Source organism: Zeus faber (assembly GCF_960531495.2).
Source record: "Zeus faber genome assembly, chromosome: 13".
Lineage (NCBI taxonomy): Eukaryota > Metazoa > Chordata > Actinopteri > Zeiformes > Zeidae > Zeus > Zeus faber.
The window spans coordinates 7668887-7693886 of record NC_137198.1 but is presented as its reverse complement, the minus strand read 5'-3'; the positions used below and the strand labels follow the sequence as shown (position 1 = coordinate 7693886).

Here is a 25000-nt window from a genome sequence, read left to right as displayed (position 1 = left end):
ATGTATGTATGTATGTATATATGTGTGTATATATATATATATATATATATATATATATATATATATATATATATATATATATATATATGGCGCCTTCTGAATATATACGTCTATATATTCAGAAGGGAGAAATGTGGTGTACTTAAATGCAGTACTTTCACCTCAAGTTGGTTCTAAAGTTAAAGCTTTGGACCCAACACGCAGAGCTCAACGCAATTTGGGTCCAATACAAAAGCCATGGGAGGTGTGTGTGTGTGCGTGTGTGTGCGTGTGTATGTGTGTGTGTGTATGTGTGTTTACGTGTGTGTATGTGTGTGTATGTGTGTATGTGTGTGTGTGTGTGTGTGTCCTGTGTGTCTTGTGTCAGGACAAACCTGCTTAGACCTTGCCCACAAAATTCAGAGAGAAAGTCAACTTGTGCTTGTGTGTGTGTGTGTGTGTGTGTGTGTGTGTGTGTGTGTGTGTGTGTGTGTGTGTGTGTGTGTGTGTTGTGTGTGGGTGTGTGTACGGTCTTGTAGGGGGTTGTGCATTTGTGTGTGTACGTGTGTCCTTGTGAATGTGTCTATTAGTTTGCTTGCGTTTTTAAGTGTGTCCTTGTAGGTGTGTGTGTGTGTGTGCTTATGATTATTAGTGTGTGTGTGTGTGTGTCTGTGTGTGTGTGTGTGTGTGTTCACCCATGCGACAGTGCGCACCAGCAGCACGCAGCAGGATTGCTTCCTGTTCCTGCAGCCTCTTCCAATTCCTCATCCCATTTCTTTCCCTACTCTCATATCAGCGCCTCCTTCCTTCTCTCCCCCCTCCATCCCTCTAACCTCTCTCTCTCTCTCTCTCTCTCTCTCTCTCTCTCTCTCTCTCTCTCTCTCTCTCTCTCTCTCTCTCCCTCTCTCTCTCTGTCACATTCTCCTTCCCACCCTCTCCTTCAATCTCTCGGTCTCTCTCTCTCTCTCTCCGCCCTAATCTCTCACCCGTTTCCGTACCCACCCTTCCTCTCTCTTCCTCTCACCTCTGTTCATTCCTTTTTCCTTCGTTCTCTCCCTTCCGCTTCCTTCAATCCCTCCCTCTTTCTTTAACCCCCCCCTCTCTCCCTCTCTCTCTCTCTCATTACATTTCACTGCATAAATGTATGAAAGTATGTATATTTATGTGACGAATAAACCTTGTGAATCTTGAATCTCTCCTCTACCCCTGTCTCGCCTCTCTATCAATCTCTCATAGCCCTGTTCTCTCCATCTCCATCCGTCTTCCCCCTTTCTTTCTCTGTTCTGCCTGTTCTCACTCCCATCCCTCTCATGTCCGTTCCTCACCTTTCATTCAATCTTTCTCTCCCTCCACCCTAACCCCTCTGCCCATCTCTCTCTCCTCTCCCTTAATCCCTCGCCCATTCCCTTACCCCCGCCGTCCCCTCTCCCCTCTCCTCTTCCGCCTCTCCTCATTTCCCTCTCCCGTTCCTCTCCTTGCCTCCTCTCGTCCTCCTTCTTTCCTCCCCCCTCTCTCCCCACTCACCCTCTTTCTATCGCTCTCTCTTCCTTCCCCCCTTTTCCCTGGGTTGTTATCGTTCTGACCCGCCCTCTTTTCCCACCTCTCCTTCAATCTCTCCGCCTCTGTTTATCCTTCCCCCGTTTTCCCACTCCTCCACATTAATCCCTCGCTCATTTCCCCGCCCCACATCCTCAGGGCCGGCTCTTCCCGGGGCGCCACCCGGAGGGGGGAGGGTGCGGAGAGGGAGCGAGGGGGGCCGCATTTTGCCGCCGTCTCCCCCACCAACGGTAGCGGCGTCGCCCGCGGCGGGCGAGCGGCCATGCCTGCAGTTGGTCAGAGCCGGCCCTGCCTATCCTCTCTCTCTCTCTCTCTTTCCATTCCTCCTTCATTGCCCTCCTCCCCTCTTGTCCCCCGCCCCCTCTTTCCCCGCTTCTCTTTCCACCCGTCTCTCCTCTGCCTCCTCACCTTCAGTCTCCCTCCCTCTCTCCCTCTCTTCCCCCCCATCTGCTCCCCGCCCCTCGGCTCTCCCCTGAAAAGTCACCTCACCCCGCTTTACTCCCCCTCTCCCATTCGCCCTCTCTTCATTCCCTGTACTCTCTCTCTTTCTCGGTCTCTCTCGCCCGCCACCCCCCCCACCCCCTGTGTCTCATCTCTCTATTAATCTCTCACACCCTTGTTGTCTCCCTCTCTCCATCTGTGTTCCCACTCTCATTTCCCATCTGAGGCCCGGCACTGTGCAGCCCAGAGCTTGTAATGCCCAAAGTTATTTAGCCACGGTACGACAGGTACGGAAATTAAATCACCACTCACCGTTGGTGTGTGTGTGTGTGTGTGTGTGTGTGTGTGTGTGTGTGTGTGTGTGTGTGTGTGTGTGTGTGTGTGTGTGTGTGTGTGTGTGTGTGTGTGTGTGTGTGTGTGTGTGTGTGTGTGTGTGTGTGTGTGTGCGTGCCCGTGTGTGTGTCCTCCTCCTCCTCCCCCGTTTACTGTTTCCCTTTCTCGTTTACGGGATCGTCCGGGGGGGTTATTTTTAGGCAGCCGTCAACGCCTCGCTGGCTTGTAAAAAGCCCAGTGGGCACGACTTCATTTAGGCCGGATTTTTTTTTTTTATGCTCATCGGCGGATGAATGAATGATGTTGCTGTCTGTAGTCGTGCTCTGGCACGGCCATAAAACACACGCATATGGCCCTCTGAACTTTTTTATTTTATACCGCTCATGTTCTCCGCGTCAGCTCACCTCCGCTTTTTTTCAAAATTATCTCCTCTCTGGGAAACAAATGGGGTCTCCTTGGTCCTCTAAATGCTGCTTTACGGGCCACTGAGGGGATTCTGATAAATTAGTGAAGTCGGGTTTGTTTTGCCACAGCTACAGTGTCAAAGGGCTTTAAAATATAGTGACCTTAATATTTACCAAGAATAAGGTTGTTCTCCAGAGGACGGAGATGGGGTTTTATTTTTTCTCCCCCAAAAATGTCCAATTTCTTACCGCCGGAGCCAAAGGAAAATCAACGAGGGTGCAATGAGATGTGTCTTTGAGCAAAGTCGAGGTGTTAGGGGTCAGGGGATCCTTTAAAGGCGGCACGAACGCCGGGAGCAGCTGCGCCGAGCTGAGGCCGGCGCTGCGGTGGGCCCATAACGAATGGAGGGCAGAGCGCCCTGCATGTCTTGTTTAACGCAGACAGACGCTTGTTATTACGCAGTGACGTGATCGCAATTCCTTGGGATGACCGCGATCGTCTCTGCGAGGCCGTTGGATTTCACAATCATGCGTTTCCATCCAAGTGTCAGGGGAATTTTAAGGCAGAAGTGTTGCAGCGGGTACGGTGCAGATGAGGTGACTTTGCATCCCTTGCGTCGGCTCGTGCTGGGAAAACAAAAAAGATTAAACCGTGAATTGCAGTGATTTGTCGGCTGAAACGTCTTGATCGTGGGGGCCCGGGTCACAAAAATGGAACTCCACGCGGGTGGAAACAGGTTTCTCCACAGCGGTTCTGATACGCGGTTTCGGCAGAGAGACTCGGTGAAAGTGTGCCACCTGCTATTTGAGATTTGGGGGCCATTCGGAGGGCCCCCTCACACTCTGAACACCTGTTGCTCACAGCGGTGAGCGCTTTAGAGACTCGATGGATCAACGGCGCCTTTCAGATTTTTATGAAAGCAAACGTGCTGGAACCGGCAGCGGTTGAAACCTCCCCGTTTGCCGAAAAGTCCCCGTTATTGATGGAGGCCGGGGCCAGGTTTGAATTTCCGCAGTAGGGTAGGAATTCTATAAACCGGATCAGTAGAAAAACGAAAAATTAAAGCTGGGGATAAACTGAGTCGATGCACCTTACTGCGGACCCACTCTTGATACTCGCCAACACAGCACTGATGTGAATACTAAAATACTGAACCGCTGCTCATAAAGACCCTGGGCGCTTTTTATTTTGATTTACAGTATTATATGTTTGTTATGACATAACATTTTGATGAAATCAAGTTGGATGACCTCATTTAAAAAAAAACATGTGATCTACAGTTCACAACATCACATCGAGGAGGCCTTGACCGCCCACTGAGCTGGGCTTCCTTTCCAGGAAACCTTTCTAAGTTCCCACCTGTAGATGGCACCGGTGGGCGGGGTGGTACCTGTCACTCAAAGCTCAGCTCGCGAATAACAATGAGGGCGAGGGCCGCTCTCCTGGCGGGGGAAAAAAAAATAATAAATACTACTCGTATTTGCTGAATGTTTAACATGGCTGTGTTCAAGGTTTGGAAACATAAATAGTCAAGATTTATTTATTTTTTTCATTCAAAGGAGCCTCCCTCTGGTGCTGCTCTGGTACAAAACCAGAGCTTGCTTTGTTTCCTGGAACACTCCATCCTGGGATCCAGCTTCTGAAGCGTCTGCCGACATGTTTCCCGGCTCCTGGTCCGGAGCGACGGGGGCCCGTGCGTTGGGGGCTGGGGGGTGGCGACAACGACGAGGCGTCTGATGTTGGGGGGGTGGAGGGCGTGTGAAGTTCTGATCAGTTAAATGTCATTCCATCTTTTGGCTCCCCTTCAAAAAATAAATAAATAAATAAAATAACGTCTCTCCATCCCTCTGAAGGGTATTTCTTCCCCCATCTCTCTCTCTCTCCCTCCCTCTCTCTCTATCCCTCTCTCTCTCTCTCTCTCTCTTTCCGTGCTGTCTTTCAAATGCCTGGTCTGATATTATGTTGAGTTAAGTGCAAAATGTTCAAAATGTTCCTTTCATAGCCGCTGTTTACCTGAGACACATCTCTCTGTCCGTCTGTCTACCTACACACACACACACACGCGCGCGCACGCGCGCACGCACGCACGCACGCACGCACGCACGCACGCACGCACGCACGCACGCACGCACGCACGCACGCACGCACACACACACACACGCACACACACACACACACACACATACAAAAGACACACACCTCACAATCCGCCCCAAAATGTCAAGGGAAGGAGGGGCATATAATGATGAGATGCTATGTGTGTGTGTGTGTGTGTGTGTGTGTGTGTGTGTGTGTGTGTGTGTGCGTGCGCGTGCGCGTGCGCGTGCGTGTTCGGGGAATGAGCGAGATACGCGCACATCACACACGGGGGGGATTTCGGGTTTTTGCGTGAAATCACATTATCGTAGCGGCACAGGGTCTGCCAGCCCCAGAGGGGGAGGGGAGGGGGAGGCTGGAGGAGGGGGAGAAAACAGTGGGAGACGGTGGGAAAAAAAAAAAAAAAAAAAGAGGTGTAGGAAGCCCGAGAGACACTGCGGGCCGCCGCGTCCCGGGTTCTCGCCGAGAAACGGGGATTGAGCGCGTGAGTCGGGCGCGGCCGAGCGTCAATTTCACAGCGGCTTTGTCTCGTGCGTCCGCGTGAGCTTCAAAGAAGAAACGTCCGGCGTAGCAGCAGGGGGGCAGGGGGGGGTAGAGCATAATCGTCGGCGTAGCGTGCGCTCACACACCCTCGCGGCGGCGAGAAGTGGCGGCGTAATCTCCCGCTCTGACGCACGGGCACGTTTCCCTCGGAACGCAGGGTAGCGCGCGCGCCAGGTCATTTTGTACAGTGGTGTTCAGTGTGTTGGCATTCGGACGACATCGTCATGAACACACACACACACACACACACACACACACGTACGCAGACGTTTACGGTTTGTTTTGTTCCCCGTCATTTTATAGCGTCATAATTATTCATTGCTGCTGACAACTTCCAAACTCCAGCTCCCCAAGGGATTACGAAAACACCCGACCACCCATCCATCACGCCTCCACCCGGCCCACACTGTAACAATCCATACCCAGCGCGCGCACGCACGCACTGCGCCGCGCCGCGCCGCGCCATACCTGCGAGGTGCGCGCGGCCTACTTGCCATGCAGAGAGAAACTCAGATGGCAAAGAGAAAGTTGAGTTAATTAACACATTAAGCATTAATCAAAATGAGATCGTTAATCTCCACTCGATTACCTGTGATATTTCATAAATGATGTGTCCGTCTTGGGCCCTAGGACGCGCTTTGGGCCGACAGTAACCCCCCCCCCACATACACACACACACAAGCGCGCGCAGGCACGCGTGCGGGGGTAATGGAGGATTTGCTCGGCGTGGCTCCACGCCGCGGTGGTGTGTGCGGGCTGCTCCTCATCGCTCTTTGATGCCCTTTTCATGTTTCAATCGACATCAATCAAGTCCCCAAACTCAGCTCTGCATATCTAATAGAGAGAGAGGGGGGGGGGGGGGGGGAGGGGGGGAGAGAGAGGGGGTGGGTGGATGGGGAACATAGCCTTTCATTTAGGTTCAGGGTAATCGGGGTCAAAGGTCACTGTCGGACCAGGGAGGCCCCGCGCCCCCGTGGCCTCGGCAGGCGCTGAGGCGGCGGGGACGGCGAACGCCAGTCTGGAAAGGCGCGGGAGAATGGAGGGTGGGAAGCGATCGAATCGGAGGGCCGGCGTGACGCCGGCTGGAGAGCGCGCGACCGCCCCGTCACGCTCCGCGGCTCCATTGATCCACTCCCTCGTTTATTTACTGCTTTTATTCCTGAGTGCATCCATTGTCTTCATCCATTCATCCACATTTATTAATCGGGTTTTTCGCAGATTTCGCCTTAAAAATATCGTGGCTTGAGTCCCGACTCGCGTCGCCGCTCTGGCTTATTATTTTGTCGGCCTCGAAACGTCTTTAAGGATTCCCAGGATTTCCCCGCCGCACGCATACGAAGCCGCCGCGCTCACGCACGTACGTGCACAACCGCCCGCCGCACACAAACAAATGCACTCGGGCCCGGAGGCGAGGTCCGCTAATTGAGGGCCACGTATCTCCGGATCTACGCCAACTAAGGGAATGAAGTTTGGCTTCTTAAAAGCTCTGGGTACTTAGTCATATCTGACGCACGCAATCTGTTTTTTTTTTTTTAGGAATCCCAACTGGAGGTGACTTTGCGGAGAGTTCGAACCGAGCCGGCACGGGGAGACAGATTATAGCCTCTGCTCTCCGGGTTGCCAGAAGCGCGGGGGGGCGGCGCGGGTGTTATCGCGGCGTTTAGCGGGGGGAGAGCGGGACCTAGGCGGCGGGCCCCCGAGGAGCCGGCGGGCTCTTATCGCCGGGGCCGACTTTGTTTCCCGGGAGGCGTCCGCGGCGCGCCGCTTCCGTCTGAGGCAGTGCACCGGTACGCTTTCACGCACCAGATCACGTGGAGCATATAGGCTTGGACCAACGCCAGCGCGCACGTGCAAGCGGAGGACGGCACAGTTTGCACCGCGCCGCGCCGTCACGTGGCGCCCGCGCAGCGCATCGGAGAAGTTGCCGTCGAAGCCTCTTACTGGCTCTGAAACGACAAAAGCCGCCTGACGCCGAGCGGGGCCACCCCCCGTGCCTCTGCCGATGATGAGAGCGAGCCGTCTCTCCCCGGCTCTGATCTGCTCCAATTATACCCCCCGGCCGGCGGCGCTCGTAGGGGATAATCAAACAAAAACTCCACAGATTGTTTCCGTCCGATACTTTGGTTCGGCGAGATGGCCGAGGTAGGTGAAGGCCAGAGCGGCCCCGTGGGTGCCTCCCCTGGCAGACGTACAAACGGGGGGAGAGGGGGGCCGCCTCACGGCCCCGCCGATGAAGTCCGTCTACATATCGACGGGCAAACAACGCCTTCAACGACTGAGTTCCACGGGAGGCCTGATCGGTGCACAGCCCCACGGTTCCCTCCGCCCTCCCTCCTCGGCGCCGTCTGTCGGGAAGGGGCGCAGCAGGACCAGACCGGGTTGGAGCGGCACCGTGCGGCTCAGCGGGCCCCGGTTTTTACTTACATTTGCAACACTTTGTCTCCGACCGTGCTTCAGGGACTCACCCAAAATCCTCCCAGATCCTTTGCCTCGGTGCCCGCAGACCCATTGCTGTCACGACGCAGGGCGTGGTCGGGGGGGGGAGGCTTCAGCGTCACCTTATCCAACCCCCGAAGTAAGCGGCGTGAACTGTTGCCGGGCGGAAAACGTAGCAATACCGGACCGCGCCTTTGAATTGATCGTATTTGAACAAAAATCGTTTAGTAATGTGAAGGTTGCCGCTTCGATCCCCAGCGTCTCCTGCTCGCATGCTGTAGCGTCCTTGAGCAAGACGCTTAACCCTTAACTGCTCCTGATGGCTCAATGATGATGAAAGGATTCTACACTGTATGGCATAAATACCGTTACAAGGCTGTTTTCACACTACAGGACATTACATTTACATTTACATTTAATCATTTAGCAGACGCTTTTATCCAAAGCGACTTACAAGGGAGAAAAACATTCAAGCTACATTGCGACAGAGACATTAGTGTAACAATAAATACTGCTAGGTAGTGCTAAGTAATGGTAGGTTAGGACAGGAGGTGCTCACTGAAGAGCTGGGTCTTCAAGTGCTTCTTAAAGACAGAGAGGGAGGTCCCTGCTCTGGTCATTTTTGGCAGCTCGTTCCACCAACGTGGAACTACAAATGAGAATAGCCTGGATTGCTGTGGCTGTTTGGCCGGCAGAGCCAGGCGACGCTCATTTGACGAGCGCAGCATCCGGGGGGCAACATGTGCTCTTACAAGAGCACATGTACATACGGTCCCGTGGCATTGTGCTATCCAATCACGATCCACAGCAAATATACATGTGACCTTGAATCTGGCCTGTGATTGGGTATTGATTGCAGTAATTCCACTGATTGGCGAGGTGGGCTTACAGTAGATCCAGGATCAGGTTCCTCCGCTGCATTCTCACTTTCTAATCGAAAGTGCAGGTGAATACGCTGATCTTGGACCAGCACCGGGAAGCGTCTCTCACCAACAAGGTCACTCTGCGGCAAAATGGCAAATTGCATTGCAAATGTAAAATAATGACCGTACATTTGGCCTTTTTTTTTGTAATTATTGATTGTTTATCGCTCAAGGGCGGTTCGGCGTGCAATCTGCCGATTACTCGACGACCAGCTCTACCCCCTGGGCCTCTACTGGCAGGCGGTGTCAGGGTGGAAGCAACGAGGAAAGGGGGCGGCAAGTAAATGTTTTGAGTGGAGTAGTTAATTCAGACCTTTATTTATTCAGCCACAAATGACTGAGGGCATCACAGCAGTGCCCTGTTTACAGACACTTATATACAGTCACAATGCAGACAGCAACTCATTTTCGTCCAGCTAAATCAAATAAAAGATCATTTGATGAATGACAATGATGCGATGATATGATAATGAAATGAAGTAAGGGATTAATAACAATTAGTAAAGTAATTAAAATAAATGGTATATACCCTGTGGTGTTGCTGGAATGAGTGAGGTGAGCTAAGGACATGGTGGGTGTGCGAAATGACTAAAGGCAAACTTTCGTAAATTGGATTCAATTTGGGGAATTTCCAGGAGGTTATCAAGAACACCGTTTGAGAATACTTACTTTAATTGTGTTATTAATTTTCAAAAATACAGTGGTCACTAAATTTATATATATGGCCCAAGCACTTCGTCCAACTTTGTTGCCTATATCATCATGTACTTATATCGCCGCTGCCAATTAACCCAAGGTGCTAAAAAAATTAATAACATAATATAATATATTATAATATTATGTTTTATAATCCCATTGAAACTTCCTCTCCCGGGTCTCAGCTGCATCTCCTTTCTTGTCCGACTAAATACGGAGACGGCGAAATTGAGGAGACGCCCAGCTGAACCGGTGCTCGTAGGAGGATAAAATGCAAATCCCCCCCCCCCCTGACGAAATGAAGATCAGATCTCAAATGATTATATATTTTTTCTCGCCGTAGTTAGGCCGACACTTCATCACGGAAATTCACGGCCAAAGACCCAGGATTAGTAGCTGATGAGCAGGATTAGCCGCCAGTCGAGAACTGAGTAGCCACCGTGAGAGTGAAATACCACGTTCGGCCTCGGGCGACAGAGCGCATTCCTTCACCTTTTCAGGCCGAGCGCATTGTGTGTTTTACTATAAAAAAACAAAACAAAACTGTAAAAACGGTAAAAAAAAAGAAAAGGCCAGGTGAAAGTCTTACGGCTTGTTGGCTGGCAGACGGCGGCAACGTGTCAAGGTAATTACAGCTCCCAACGCAGGGTGAGTCATCAAAACCCGAGAGGGCGTTGAGGGGAGGAGTGGTGGTGGGGAGGGCAAAAAAATAAAAAGGACATATTTAGGGCTTTGTTGAGGACAGGGGCTGTCACAACATTTTCCTTTCACGCGCGTCGCCTTGGCGCGTGAGGCTGAGCTCGCCGCGCTGTCTCTGGCTTGAATCGGTCCTCGTGGCACTCCCCGGGTCGTTTTTTATTTATTATTTATTTATTTATTTATTTATTTATTACCTCGCTGCCGGGAGACGTCGCCTTCACGTGTCGGAGATTCTGAAATCGCTTACATGCGGCGTGGCCGCCTGAGGGAACGTTCACCTTTTTCATTTTGAGAGCGTGCAAATCCATTATTCTCACCGGAGGCGCTGTTGCGTGAGCGCGCGCTGAAAAGGTAACATCACAGGGTGCGAACATTACGAGGTGCCTCTTTTTTTTTTTTTCCCAGATGAAAAATAAATAAATAAATAAATAAATAAATAATATATATATATATATATATATATATATATATATATATATATCAGAACTTTTTGGAAAACGGCAAGTCCGGCGACGAGGGGCGGCCGACGGGGCCCTTTGTCTCTCCCGTCACGTCCTCGCCCACGCTTGGGCCGGGGAACAAGGCCTTTGATGCTCTGACTCTCCGCTCAGATGCATTTTTAAGCAGCGGCTCGGAAAACCCCCCCCCACGGCCGTGCCGACTGTACGCCTACCGACTGGATGTCATCCAGTCAAAAGGCGGCTCTGCGCGGACGGAGATCCCGTTCCACTTGTTTTTTCTGGATGGCACCGGATGGGAGCCCCACATTTGAGTTGCGGCCGGTTGGTTTCGGCTGCTCGGCTCGACCAAAGTGTGATCTGTCCGCTTGAACATTGTCGGCCAATCCCCTACGTCTACGGGGCCGGGGGCCGGGGCGGTGGCGCAGGCTTGCAGTTTTACCGGCGAGAAAACAATGGCTCCGGGTTCATGAGGAGGTTCCTCTCGTGCACGGTGGCTGTGGCGCTCGTCCTCGTTGGCAGCGGACGCCGCCGGGCTGCAGCCCCAAGGTCACGCGGGCACGCGCGCCTCGTGGTCCCCGGCGCCGCCTGCTCTTCCCGGGTTCCCGCTGCATCGCCCGCTCACTCCCGCCTTTCCGCCGGCGATGATACATTCATCAACGCTGCTTTGCTGTTTCATTATCCCCGCTCGGATTGTTTGTTTGCGTGTTTGGAAGGGCATTTCAGCAGCCCCGGGAAATAACGCGTCTCTTTCGCAGAATTGTTTTTTTGTTGTACGTTTTTTTTTTTTGTTTTTCTTTTCCAACGTCCCCAAACCCCCCCCCCCCAGCCACACACCCCATTTCCTGACCATTCAAAATGAATTTCCACCCGCCGTCCTGGAATGCGATTTCATTTAGAAACTTTAAAGTGGTAATCCATGAGATGTTCCGTTTTGCACGGCGCGTCTTTCAGTCCAATTGTTTTCCAACACCGGGGGTTTACCGCTCAGCACGTGCCTCTAACACGGTCGCTTCGCTTTCCTGGAAGCTCGCCTCGTCTTCTGATTTGACTGATTTGGTTTTTTTTTCTGGGTCGCCTCGGGTGGCGGGGATGTTTTTTCAGTTGTATTTTGTGAATATTCCCCCACATGGACAGTTGACCGACCACAACGAGCGGCGCCGGCCGCCCTTTCACCTCTAACATTGCATAATGCCCTTTCTTGTCGATATTGCTGGGGAATGGCGGACCCTGCCACCAACAATGGCAGCCGCATATAGAGCAGCACATCCATAACACAAACAATGTCATGATATTGAAGAACTAGCTACAAAAAGTATCAAAGAGGGGATTTTAAAGCAAAATAAACTCGGCGGATGACCACTTTGAAATGATGTGGTGATGAAATCGAAGGGTAATCGTAAAATTCTGTGTATATTTCGATATTTGAGACTTTCTGCCCAACGGCATCAGGGTCCTCCAGATAACACAACGGACGGAGCGTTTGGAAAACTGGAAAGCAGCCCTTTCAAGATAACCCGCTGCGTCCGACCCTCTGCCCCCCTTGGGATTCCTGACGTTGCTTCCAATCTCATCTGTGCCCTTTTGAATCTGACTGCGCAGACCTCATACCTCCTGGCCCCCCGAGGGGATAGGCACGTGTGTGTGTGTGTGTGTGTGTGTGTGTGTGTGTGTGTGTGTGTGTGTGTGTGTGTGTGTGTGTGTGTGTGTGTGTGTGTGTGTGTGTGTGTGTGTGTGTGTGTGTGAGAGAAACATAGGGTGGGACTGTCTACTCTCCTCCAACAAAAGGTAACACAGTGCTATATTAGCGATGCCTTTTTCAATTTCTCCAGCTTCTATGTGACTGATAGCGCTGGTTCTCAACCGGCTCGGCCTCAGGATCCACATCGGTCCGTCGTCATTAAGACCGAGGCAACGTTTGTGTTGCACATTTTCACCACCTTGAACAACAAAATAATTCTCGCGCTTTGTGCAGTTTAGGCAGTTAACGTGGGCGCTTGACTGTATCGAGTGATGACCTGATGAGATTTTCTGGGATTTTGACTTGATCCGGCTCTTTATTTGTTTCGTTACCGTACGGTGGCGTGCATGCGCGTGCGTCCTGTGAGACACGCCACGGTGAAACTGTGTTTCAAAATAAAAGCACAGCACAGGATCAGAAAATTCGGTACACTTCAAAAATATATATGCGCATTCTTAAATTTATGAAGACGTGGATGTTTACTCCCACGGACCCACTGGTTTTGTGAGAATCCCAATTATTGGCCAAAAATGTTCGTACATCCAAGGAATTTGGGTCGGGTGACCACTGTATGAAAGACTGATGAGATCAAGTTAAAGTTTAAATAGCGGTAAATCACATCAATTATGTGAATGTCATGAAGAAGAAGGATGCGGCTCATTGGGCGGTCCGGCAGTTTGGAAAACGAGGTCCAAAGTCTGGGTGTGGAGAAGCCTTTCCCTTGTCTCATTCCGTCAGCGCCCTTGAGCAAGGAAGCTGCCCCTTAAAAATGCTCCCGCGAAGCTGGCAGCTGTTAAACAGCCGGGGTTTTCAGTGGGAAGCTCCCAGGTGGAACTTCCTTGAATGTGAGGAAGTGCGTTGCTGTTAAAGAGCGTGCACAGTCAGCATGCTGAGCAAATCATCCCCGCACGCCTCACACCGTTGAAAATAGATGTAAAAAGCGGTTGCTTTGGAAAAAAACACTCCCTCATCTATCTTGCCTTCAGGCACATGCAGGGGGGCAGGGGGGGCCCCGAGCACCTGCCCCTTTATCCCTTTTTGCCCGATGGGCCCCATGGTGGCATCGTTATCGGGCGCTTTTTTCGTTTTTCCATAAGCGCGAATGGGCATCGAGGTAGCGCGTTGTCCGGGCCAGATGCGCACAATCGTGAGGATGTTGTCCTCGGCGCGCCCGCGATGTGTGTCCCCGTGCCGCTCGGTTTCCTTACGGAATGAAACAAAGCACCGTGCGTGACGGGAACACTAACTCGCTCACGCCCCAGAGCGCCAAAATGTCTAGTACGGGGGCTGGGGGTCCATGTGTCCTGTCCATGTTTTCTTTTTTTGTTAAGCACCTGCGCCTCTCACCGTCTCTGCACGGGCCGGCTCGCATGAGTGCGTCTGCGGACGCAATAGAGCAGTCTTCCCGTGAAATTGTGTTCCACACCAAAATATGTGTAGCACGGCAAGGTCACGACTGGCTCTCCCCAAACGTGGAAACAGCTCGAAAACATCAATTACCAAAGCAATTCAAATCAGGTACACAGTAGGTCTCTGTTCACCCTTAAGGTCGCGTATTTTAACAATTTCAGCAATTTTGGCTTCTCTTCAAAGAGGGAATGAATCCCTTTTTCCTTTTTTTAAATTATTATTATTATTATTTACGCTGCCGCCTGGTCTCCCACTCAGTGAGATGCCAGCGGCCGGGGTTTGGAAAATGATGGGTCGAAAGCCGCATCTGGACGCTAAGCCACACTTGGGGCCAAATCAGATAAGATTGTTTATTATTGTGATGAATTCCATGTGTGTGTTCAGACAACACGACTGACAAGCATTTCCGCAAAAAGGTGTAATGAAATTAAAGCAGGACCTCGCCGACGCTTCCACACAACCGGTGTCTGGCAAACGGCTTCGGCCAGATGTCTAAACGACTGTTATGCTGCGAAACAAAAGTGGAAACACTACCGTGAACACCACGGACCCCCCAGGGAGTGTGTGTGTGTGTGTGTGTGTGTGTGTGTGTGTGTGTGTGTGTGTGTGTGTGTGTGTGTGTGTATGTGTGTGTGTGTGTGTGTGTGTGTGTGTTGCTGTGACTCACTCAAAGTCAAAATCCCAGCCCATTAAAACGTCTCCCAGTGAAGTGTTTCCTCACCGGGAATGACATGCAAATGCGCCCATCCTTTTGGAAAAAAGGAGCATTAGCAGTGACGGTGAGGCGGCTCATAGCTTTTTCGCTGTAATAACCCATGATGAACTCCGCTTCCCAGCCAGCAATTCTATTAGAAGAAAAGCCATCTTTCAAAAAAAAAAACCCCAAAAAACGCTACTTCTTTAAAATAGAAAGATTTAGTTCTACATTTCCTCAAATCCCGGACTTGGCTGCCTCCGTCGGCCCGGCGCCGCGTAAGTGATGATAGGGCGTCGCAGTTGAGCCAGAACCCGTGGATCCGTGGCCCAAATCTCCTTTACCCCAAATGGCCCCTCGGATCGATTGGATCACACACACACATTAGGGAGTCACTTCTGGTGGGAAGAGGGATGCCGTTTGTCATACAGATTCAGATTAGACTCTAATAGCCTTTTTGTTTCCTCGCCCTCTCTCCCAATTCTCCTCTCAAGTCTAATTACTCATCCTGTTTCCACTCTCTCTCTCTCTCTCTCTCTCTCTCGCTCTCTCTCTGCCACTCGTGGGTGTCCGTCTTCCCCCTGATTATCACTCTTACTTCTCATTCGTGTCCTCTGTGTCTTTGTCTTTTCTTTCTCCGTCTTTATCTCTCTCTCTCTCTCTCTCTCTCTCTCTCTCTCTCTCTCTCGCTTTCTCTTCGTCTCACCCTCTATCTCTCCGTCATCTCTCTCTTTATAGAGATGGATGACGCAGGGTAGGGGGACTCAGTGTGGAGGGCTGTGTTGATAGGCTGAATCAAGGCAGGTCATTTACTCTCTGCCAGGCCCATCCATCCATAACCACAAACACGCACGCGCACACGCACACACACACACACACACACGCACACAGACACACACACACACACACACACACACACTCTCTCTCTCTCTCTCATAAACCTGCCAATGCCCCGAAATGACTTCCATCTCTCTAGGTGTGTTATTTCACTCCTGGGAAGTTCAGTCAGAGTTGCGCCATCCGACGCGATCGCAGGAAAAGGCCTCGTTTCCACACGGAAGTCGCTCAGACTCCCACATTTCCAACCCGCCCGCGCTCACACACTCGGAGAAATGAACACAAAAATTGAAAAATTGCAGACACACACCCGAAGCCCAAAGCTCGAGACGCATCATTACCGGAGTGGCGTGTTTACGTCCGCCCCTCCTCCCCCAACTTTTTTTTTTTACATTTTACACATTTTATCCTCCTGTTTGTGCTTACGCTTCCCGTGGGGCGACTATTAATGACATCACGGCAGTCTGCATCGCCGCTGTGGGAGCGGGCTCTGCATCGTTCGCGCGGCGGCTGAATGATGTTGCCGTCTCATTGGTCCAGCTGCCGGCCGGTGGAATTACAGCCCAACGAGGGGCCATTTTCCACTCCGGCAGCCGCGGTGACAGCCCAGAAAAAAAAAGAAAAAAAAGCCCAAACAGCTTATTTTACCCCTTTACATGATGCCGTGATTACCGCAAAATGCTTAATGCCACCAACGGGTTAGCGAGTGGCTGAGAGAGAGAGATAATGGGGGGACGTGTAGAGAAATAGAGAGAGAGAGAGAGAGAGAGAGAGGGAGCGAGAGAGAGAAAGAGAGAGAGGGAGAATTATAGTGACTCTGGAGTGAGGCGAAGGGGGGAAAAAACACAGTTTGCTTAAGGAAAAGGTGCGTGCGCCCTCCCACATCTCGGCTTACTGACAGATGTGCGGCACAATCAGAATACAGCATACGTACGGCACCCGAGCAGGAGCGGCGGGCGAGTCGGGGGAGAAAATGGGATTTCGGCGGCTATCATAATTCAGATTAGCCGTCCTCCCCTCCCCTCTTCACTGCTCCGGGCTCGAATCAATCACCATCGGCATCGCAACATCCCCTCCCCTCTGCGGAGAAGACAACATTGTCTCTCAAGCAAGGACAACAATCCCGGACGGTTTAATAAATGACACCGGCTATTATGACCGTAAATAGGAGAGGCGCCGGGAGCAGTTTGTGGAGGGGGAAGGATGACACGTGGATCCGTTTAGCCGGTTTCTGCCGAGAGCTGGGATCTCGCCGATAGATGGGCGGGGTGGGGGGGGTGTCAAAGGAGTTTCTGACAAAAGGGAGGAGACAGCCCTCGCTCCGCCCTCAAAGCGGGCGGAGCAAGCCAGCCACCCGCGACCCAGGACGGCAGGCTGGGCGGCTCTCCTCCATCTGATTAGCGGGGATGTTGACGTGGGGAGGGTCCTCTCCGAGGCGTGGCGGGGTCCGCCGGGGGCGCGAGGCGTTCCGGTGAGGAAATAGAAGCTGCAGGTAAATCTGCAGACGTGGCGTCGCGCGGGTGCGTTCGGTTCGCTTTCGTCGCACCAGACGGCGGCCCCACCCCCGGATCCTCGTCCCAATCCAACCAACGCTGTGTTCACACGGAGCATGAAGCCGGTAGACGTGAGGAAAAATATAAAATGTATTTAACTAAATTATTTTGTGTCCGTTATTATACGCTGTGAAATTGCGGCTTACGATTAATATTTGATTGCAAACTTAAATGAATGTTGAATTCCCTCCAAAATGTATTGTCATTCATTGATAAGATGAAGGTTACACAAGCAAAAAAGCATCATATTCATCTCCAGGCTGGTTTGACAATGGATTCTTTTCCTTAATGGATATGTTCATGGATATTGATATGGGCCTCTGAGAGGGAACGCATATAGAGATTTGTTTCCTGGTCGTGATCAAGGATCTGCTAACCGAGTGATCGATGGCTGATCACCTGGTTTCCACTGGCAAGGAGAAGGCTTTCTTTTATTATGAATGACTCATATTTAATTATATTATTATACAAATAATAACCTGTAGCTGCAACTCTATAACCGGATCCCAACCATGGCACACGACACCACCATGTCCAAATCATCCATCTGCTTCCTCGTTATGAGCCAGAAACAGCCTCCATGCAATTAATAAATAGAATTATATATATATTTTTTTTCGTTCTTTTTGGGTTTTTTTAACAATCCGTATTTTATTTTAGCCATTTAAGTGACATATTCCAGAGAAAACGGCATCTCCTGAGTCCGACTCCAAAACTCTAGCAGCCGCAGCAGACATGCACATTCCAGTTGGCTACCCTCCTATGTAACAACCGGCTGTAATTCCGTCGCGGAGGACGGCAAAAAGTTTAAATATTTTAACCTTGCACGGCAAATGCCGTGTACCATTGCCGTTTCCGGCGTTCTCTGCCGGTCTGCCGTCATGGTGTCGTCCACTAACATGATTTCTGGTTTGCTGTCCCCGTCTACCGTGTTTCATGTGAATGCAGCACAAGTGATTTAATACGGCCTCGCAGAAAGCCTCGCCTCGGTAATGTATGACTCTTAAACCACTCTGCTGGTTTGATATTATGAATACACTGAGTGTCTGTGTCTGTGTGTGTGAGTGTGTGTGTGTGTGTGTGTGTGTGTGTGTGTGTGTGTGTGTGTGAGCGTATGGGTGTGTGCGAGTGTGAGTGTGTGGGTGTGTGTGAGTGTGTCTGTTTCTGTTTCTGTGTCGGTGTCTGTCTGTGTGAGAGCGAGAGCGAGTGAGTGCTCCAGGGAGGAAAACGCTGATGTGCTCTGCTTTCTTGATCATTCAAATTAATTTGGAGTCTTGCAGAGAACAATATTCCATCAAATGGTTTGTTGTAAATCACAGACAGTAGCACACAAAAACACAAGCACAAGACCGAAACACACACACACCCACACACACACACACATTAATACATATACACCAGCAAAGTCACATACATTAACGCATTTGATTTTATGACATTCAATCTTTTACACTTACACAAACACTCTGGTAAACAAACACATACACACACACACACACACACACACACACACACACACACACACACACACACACACACACACACACACACACACATACACACACACACACACACACACACACACACACAAACAAGCTTTTTGCTCACGCTTTCCGGTTGACGTGCAAAATGAGCGAACTCCATTCATCCTGCTACTCTCTCTTCCCTGCTCTGAATGGCTCCCATAAAGCCGGAGCCCAGAGGAAGAGGAGGGAAAGGGGCCCAATTGAGGCTTTTTACGCGACGGCCACGATCGCTCAGCACCACAATGGTCTCTTTTTATGATCCCATAACCCCACCGCCAGGGAGGCTAACAAGGTCCTTAGGTTTAATGGACTCCGCTTACTTCATCTCGCACACATTCCTCAAGCGGCCTCCCGGCCATCACGGGCCCCGCGGCTGCAGGGGGAGCCCGGCGACGTAACCGTGAAAATAAGGTTGAGTAAAAGTGTTTAATGTGCATCATCGCGCCTGGTCTCAAAGGTTCTCTTTCTCAACCTTTTTCATATCAAGGAGCCCTCAATTCGATTCGGGTCAAGCTTATTAGATATGATTGAGTCCAGACCGCGATCCCTGTCCAGAGCTACAGAGATAACGGTGAAACTAGGCGCGAAACACTAACGGCACTAACGTCCTGGAAAATATGGGTGATGTTTAACCGTTAATCATTTTGTTGGGGACACCCGGGAACCTGAGGGACCCCCCGAGGGGATCCTTCAAGGCGCTTCAAAAGGACCCCTGGGCCGTCCTTTAAGAGGTCCTGTCTATGGTCCCCACGTGTGAGGAGGAGGCTGGAACCGATTTCACCTATGAAGCCAAAATTCAATATGTGTTGGTATCCGAGCTCCCCGTCCTGTTGCCGGGCGGTTTCCAGTCTTCTCTGTACATGACGCGTCATTTTTTCCTGACAAATTGATTTCTTGACAAATCAATAGACAACAAACAACCAACCCGAGAAGAAAGCAAAACGTACTTTTCAAACATCTCATGTCTCCCTTCCCTCGTCGCGGCAGTTAAGAGGGGGAACTCTAGAGTGATTTGAAGACAGTAGGACATTACGTTCCTAATTTTAATTGGCAATCATAAAGATGAGGCGACATCTCTGACGGTGGCTAACCGTGACAAAAGGGATTTAGTCTATCTTCGCCACGGCGGCTTGCAGCCGCCCATCGTGGTGGTAATAGAGCGTATCTCTGCTCTCATCTCTCTGTTTCTGCGAGCCAACAGGCTGTTATGCTTAGATAACCACCACCATTTACTGGACTAAAATGCTTGATAGCTCCACGGCTTTGTTAACTGTTGCTTATATTCTCCTGTGGACGTGTGTCTGTGTGTGTGTGTGTGTGTGTGTGTGTGTGTGTGTGTGTGCGTGCGTGTGTGTGTGTGTGTTTCTGTTTCTGTTTCTGTGTCCGAGTGACGTAGTTTCCCACGTGTGAACAGGCAGATATACGTGTGTACGAGTTTTAACAATTTGGGTGTGGTGTATGTGTGTATATGCACTGTATTTGTTTGAGTGTGCAGCCTACCACTGGTGGAAAGTAACCATTATAACCACAAAAGTAACCATTTTAGTACTAATGTAACCAGTATAATACTAAGGTAATCATTATAAGTACTAAAATAACCCTGTGACACCTGCCAACACTAAGGGGCAGATGACAGAGATGAAGACAATTACCAGACGGACGCCGAGAGGAGATAGGAGCAGACATATTTAGCTCACAACTCACAACTCCCAGACAACCGCTGCTGACAGACATCTCGAGGCAAACAAAACATGCGAGATGCCATTGTCTGCCAGATCTCTTCCCACAGAGACTCAGGTTCTCTCGTGATCATCCTATTTACCTGGTAACTTTACTTTCCTTGGCTCGTTAACGCGCATCCTTCTTTCTCTTTGTTCTCCTGTTTGAAACCATGTCTATGCACCTGGTTGTCGAGGTACTGAGATTCTTACACTTTTAAACCTTCCGCCTCCTACCTCAACCGGTGCGGAGCGCCACGCAACAGCGGTAATCCAGTTGTTTTGGGACGAGCCACCAACCTACAACATGCCGAGTCCCAGAGGATCCCAGCCGAACGCCCTTGCCGCCTCTCGCCGTTTCGGCCCGAATAATACGCGGGAATCGGCGATATTATCCGGAATCCAAGACGAGGCCACACCCATTGGAAGCCAAACCAATGGTGAAGCAAAATCAGTAAGCCCAGGGCTATGGTAAGCTCATGCCGATGTGACGTTGGTTTGGGTAAGGCAAGTTCTTTATTATATTTATTCAGCTTAGAGTGAGTGAGTTAGCTGCAGACTTTTACGCATTCAAATGCAACCCCTCCAATTCAGTCTATAGTTAATACTTTATAGTTAAGTCCTTTCCAGGAAACCTCTTTATCTCTTGTGTGTGTTTGTGTTTAACTTGCTTTAACTCATTCTTTTTACATCAAGATTTTATCATATTATCCAATAATTTTATTATAAATAAACATTACTGGTTTAATAAAGAAGTAGTTGGGTATTTATCTGATATCCCGTGAGAATTTCTGACCGGAGGACACGCGACCCTGAACAACACGGGGTTCATGAACCGACTTTTAATTTTCCAGTTTTCATTACAAAATTGGTGGTGCCCAACTAAACTATATATACTATATATATAAATATTTATTATAGGTCCTCATCACGGTACAAAAGTGACCACTCTAAGTATTAAAGTAACCATTATAAGTGCTAGAGTTATCAGCATAAACATGAAGGTAACCAGTATAAGCCCTAAAGTAACCAGTATAATTCTAAAGTAACCGTTATAAGAACTAAAGTAACCAGTAAAATACTAAAGTTACCATTATATGCACTAAAGTAACCACTATGAGCACAAAAGTAACCAGTATAATACTAAAGTAACCATTATAAGCACTAAAGTAGACAGTATAAGCACTACAGTAACCAGTTTAAGTACTAAAGTAACCATTATAAGCACTAAAGTAACCAGTTAGTACTAAAGTAACCATTATAAGCACTACAGTAACCAGTTTAAGTACTAAAGTAACCATTATAAGCACTAAAGTAACCAGTTAGTACTAAAGTAACCATTATAAGCACTACAGTAACCAGTTTAAGTACTAAAGTAACCATTATAAGCACTAAACTTTAGTGCTTATAATGGTTACTTTTGTACTAACTGGTTACTTTAGTGTCTAAAGTAACCAGTTAGTACTAAAGTAACCATTATAAGCACTAAAGTAAGCAGTATAAGCACTAAAGGAACCATTATAAGCACTAAAGTAACCAGTATAAGCACTAAAGGAACCAGTTGAAGTAATAAAGTAACCATTATAAGCACTAAAGTAACCAGTAGTTTTTTATTGTTCTTGAGACTCTTACTTCACTACATTTCAAAACAAACATCTCCACATTTTACTGAAATATATTTCTAGTATTTCTAGCAAGTACTTATATGCGTTTACCTAAATTCAAATCAATTGGTCAATGTGGTACTTTCAATTGAGTCCTTTTTTCTCTGGGTGTTTGTAATTCTAGTGAAAAGGCTCTGAGTACCTCTTCCAGCACTGTGTGTGTGTGTGTGTGTGTGTCTGTGCGTGCGTGCGTGCTCCCCACATCCCACCCTCCTCCGTGCCAGACTTTAAACAGAGATTAAACCCCCCCGTGTTACATTAAGCGCCAGGAGACGTACGGAAATCGGAAGATGAAACCAAACTATTTTCCTGCCACTAAAGCAGCGTGTTGCGGGCAGCCTCATTGCCTCTGCAAACACACATCTTCAATCCCTGTTTATTTGCACTGGTGCCAAACCAGTTCACCACTCGAAACTCGAGCGTTGACATTCATTCCATTCACGCCACAGACAGAAAAGGAATCACTGTGATTTTACCATTTCAATTATTCCCTTTACACGTGGATGCTCTTGTCTCCACTGACATTTTGCTCTTGCATTCGGTTCCCTCTGCACTCAGGTAGCAATGTGTTTGAAGTAGGTATATATATATATATATATATATATATACAGTGGGGCAAAAAAGTATTTAGTCAGCCACCAATTGTGCAAGTTCTCCCACTTAAAAAGATGAGAGAGGCCTGTAATTTTCATCATAGGTACACTTTGACTATGAGAGATAGAATGGGGGGAAAGAATCCAGGAAATCACATTGTAGGATTTTTAATGAATTAATTGGTAAATTCCTCGGTAAAATAAGTATTTGGTCACCTACAAAGAAGCAAGATTTCTGGCTTTCACAGACCTGTTACTTTTTCTTTAAGAGACTCCTCTGTCCTCAACTCGTTACCTGTATTAATGGAACCTGTTTGAACTCCTTATCAGTATAAAAGACACCTGTCCACAACCTCAAACAGTCACACTCCAAACTCCACTATGGCCAAGACCAAAGAGCTGTCAAAGGACACCAGAAACAAAATTGTAGACCTGCACCAGGCTGGGAAGATTAAATCTGCAATAGGTAAGCAGCTTGTTGTGAAGAAATCAACTGTGGGAGCAATTATTAGAAAATGGAAGACATACAAGACCACTGATAATCTCCCTCGATCTGGGGCTCCACGCAAGATCTCACCCCGTGGGGTCAAAATGATCACAAGAAGGGTGATCAAACATCCAAGAACCACACGGGGGGACCTAGTGAATGACCTGCAGAGAGCTGGGACCAAAGTAACAAAGGCTACCATCAGTAACACACTACGCCGCCAGGGACTCAAATCCTGCAGTGCCAGACGTGTCCCCCTGCTTAAGCCAGTACATGTCCAGGCCCATCTAGAGTTTGCTAGAGAGCATTTGGATGATCCAGAAGAGGATTGGGAGAATGTCATCTGGTCAGATGAAACCAAAATAGAACTTTTTGGTAAAAACTCAACTGGTCGTGTTTGGAGGAGAAAGAAAACTGAATGGCATCCAAAGGACACCATACCTACTGTGAAGCATGGGGGTGGAAACATCATGCTTTGGGGCTGTTTTTCTGCAAAGGGACCAGGCCGACTGATCCGTGTAAAGGAAAGAATGAATGGGGCCATGTATCGTGAGATTTTGAGTGAAAACCTCCTTCCATCAGCAAGGGCATTGAAGATGAAACGTGGCTGGGTCTTTCAGCATGACCATGATCCCAAACACACCGCCCGGGCAACGAAGGAGTGGCTTCGTAAGAAGCATTTCAAGGTCCTGGAGTGGCCTAGCCAGTCTCCAGATCTCAACCCCATAGAAAATATTTGGAAGGAGTTGAAAGTCTGTGTTGCCCAGCGACAGCCCCAAAACATCACTGCTCTAGAGGAGATCTGCATGGAGGAATGGGCCAAAATACCAGCAACAGTGTGTGAAAACCTTGTGAAGACTTACTGAAAACGTTTGACCTCTGTCATTGAAAACAAAGGGTATATAACAAAGTATTGAGATGAACTTTTGTTATTGACCAAATACTTATTTTCCACCATAATTTGCAAATAAATTCTTTAAAAATCAGACAATGTGATTTTCTGGATTTTTTTTTCTCATTTTGTCTCTCATAGTTGAGGTGTACATATGATGAAAATAACAGGCCTCTCTCATCTTTTTAAGTGGGAGAACTTGCACAATTGGTGGCTGACTAAATACTTTTTTGCCCCACTGTATATGTGAGAATATCTCTCTCGGTCTCTTGGAAACACATTCACACTACCACCTCACCATCTCTCACTCGTAACTTTTTTCCCTGGACACACCAAATCCAGGTCCACGTATTCCGTCTCCCTTTCGCCTTTCACAAACAGCCAGGGGCTAACTCGCAAAAGCGTAGCACGGCTTTTGCGCCCGCTAAATCTGCACAGACGACACAAAAAGAACCCGCCTGATTCTCCGCCCGCAAAGCATGAAACAAACGCCACCCCGACCGCGCTGCCAAGCCAATAGCTTCTCGGTGCTCCGGTGCTATTTGCACGTATTCAAATGGGCATACATACAGTGCATACAGCCCCACACAGCTGGAGTGAAATCATTGGCGTCTTCAGAGAGTTGGCGGTAACTGAAGCGCATTTCTAAGTGGTGTCACACCCAGACATTCCAGGGATCGTGGCGGTAGCGGTTGTCGCCAGGCGGCGGCATCGTCATGCCAGGCGGCGGCATCGTCATGCCAGGCGCGCTTGTGAGCAGATGTTTAAGGATATCACTTTTTTGATTTGACTGAGACCAAAATTATCGGCAGACAGAGGTTGCCAGATCAACCATGTCTGGCTATGCTTGATGACATTGAGGAAGACATTAAGCCCCGCCGCCCGAAGATCCGGGCATTGTCAAACGGCTCTCAACACTCCAGCTTCTTGCGTCTGGCTCCTATCGCAGGTGCCTCTGGGCGATCGCAGCCATCCGTCAGCAGGCCCGTGTGGGATGTTGCACCAGCCATTGCTCGTAGATTGGTGAGATACATCAGATTTCCCCCATACAGATGGGAAAGTGAGGGGACAAAGCAGGAATTCCCCAATGTTGTGGGCTCTATTGACTGTACGCACGTCCCTCTAGTACCACCATGGCACAGTGGAAATGTGCATTCAATCAATGTCCAGAGGTAGTTTGCAACGCCAATAACATCATCACGAATGCGGTTGCCAAATTCCCTGGGTCCGCGCATGACAGCTACATTTTTAGGAACAGCAGGGCCTGCAGAATGGTGCACAACATGGAAGACAACCCCTTGCTAGTGGGTAATAAGGT

At 49.3% G+C, this 25000-nt stretch overlaps 1 protein-coding gene across 1 annotated transcript in view; it reads left to right on the top strand.

Annotated features, from left to right (window-relative positions):
* Positions 1-25000, top strand: part of grin3ba (glutamate receptor, ionotropic, N-methyl-D-aspartate 3Ba) — a gene marked incomplete at both ends in the record, with an annotated part of 122275 nt that overhangs the window by 29713 nt on the left and 67562 nt on the right.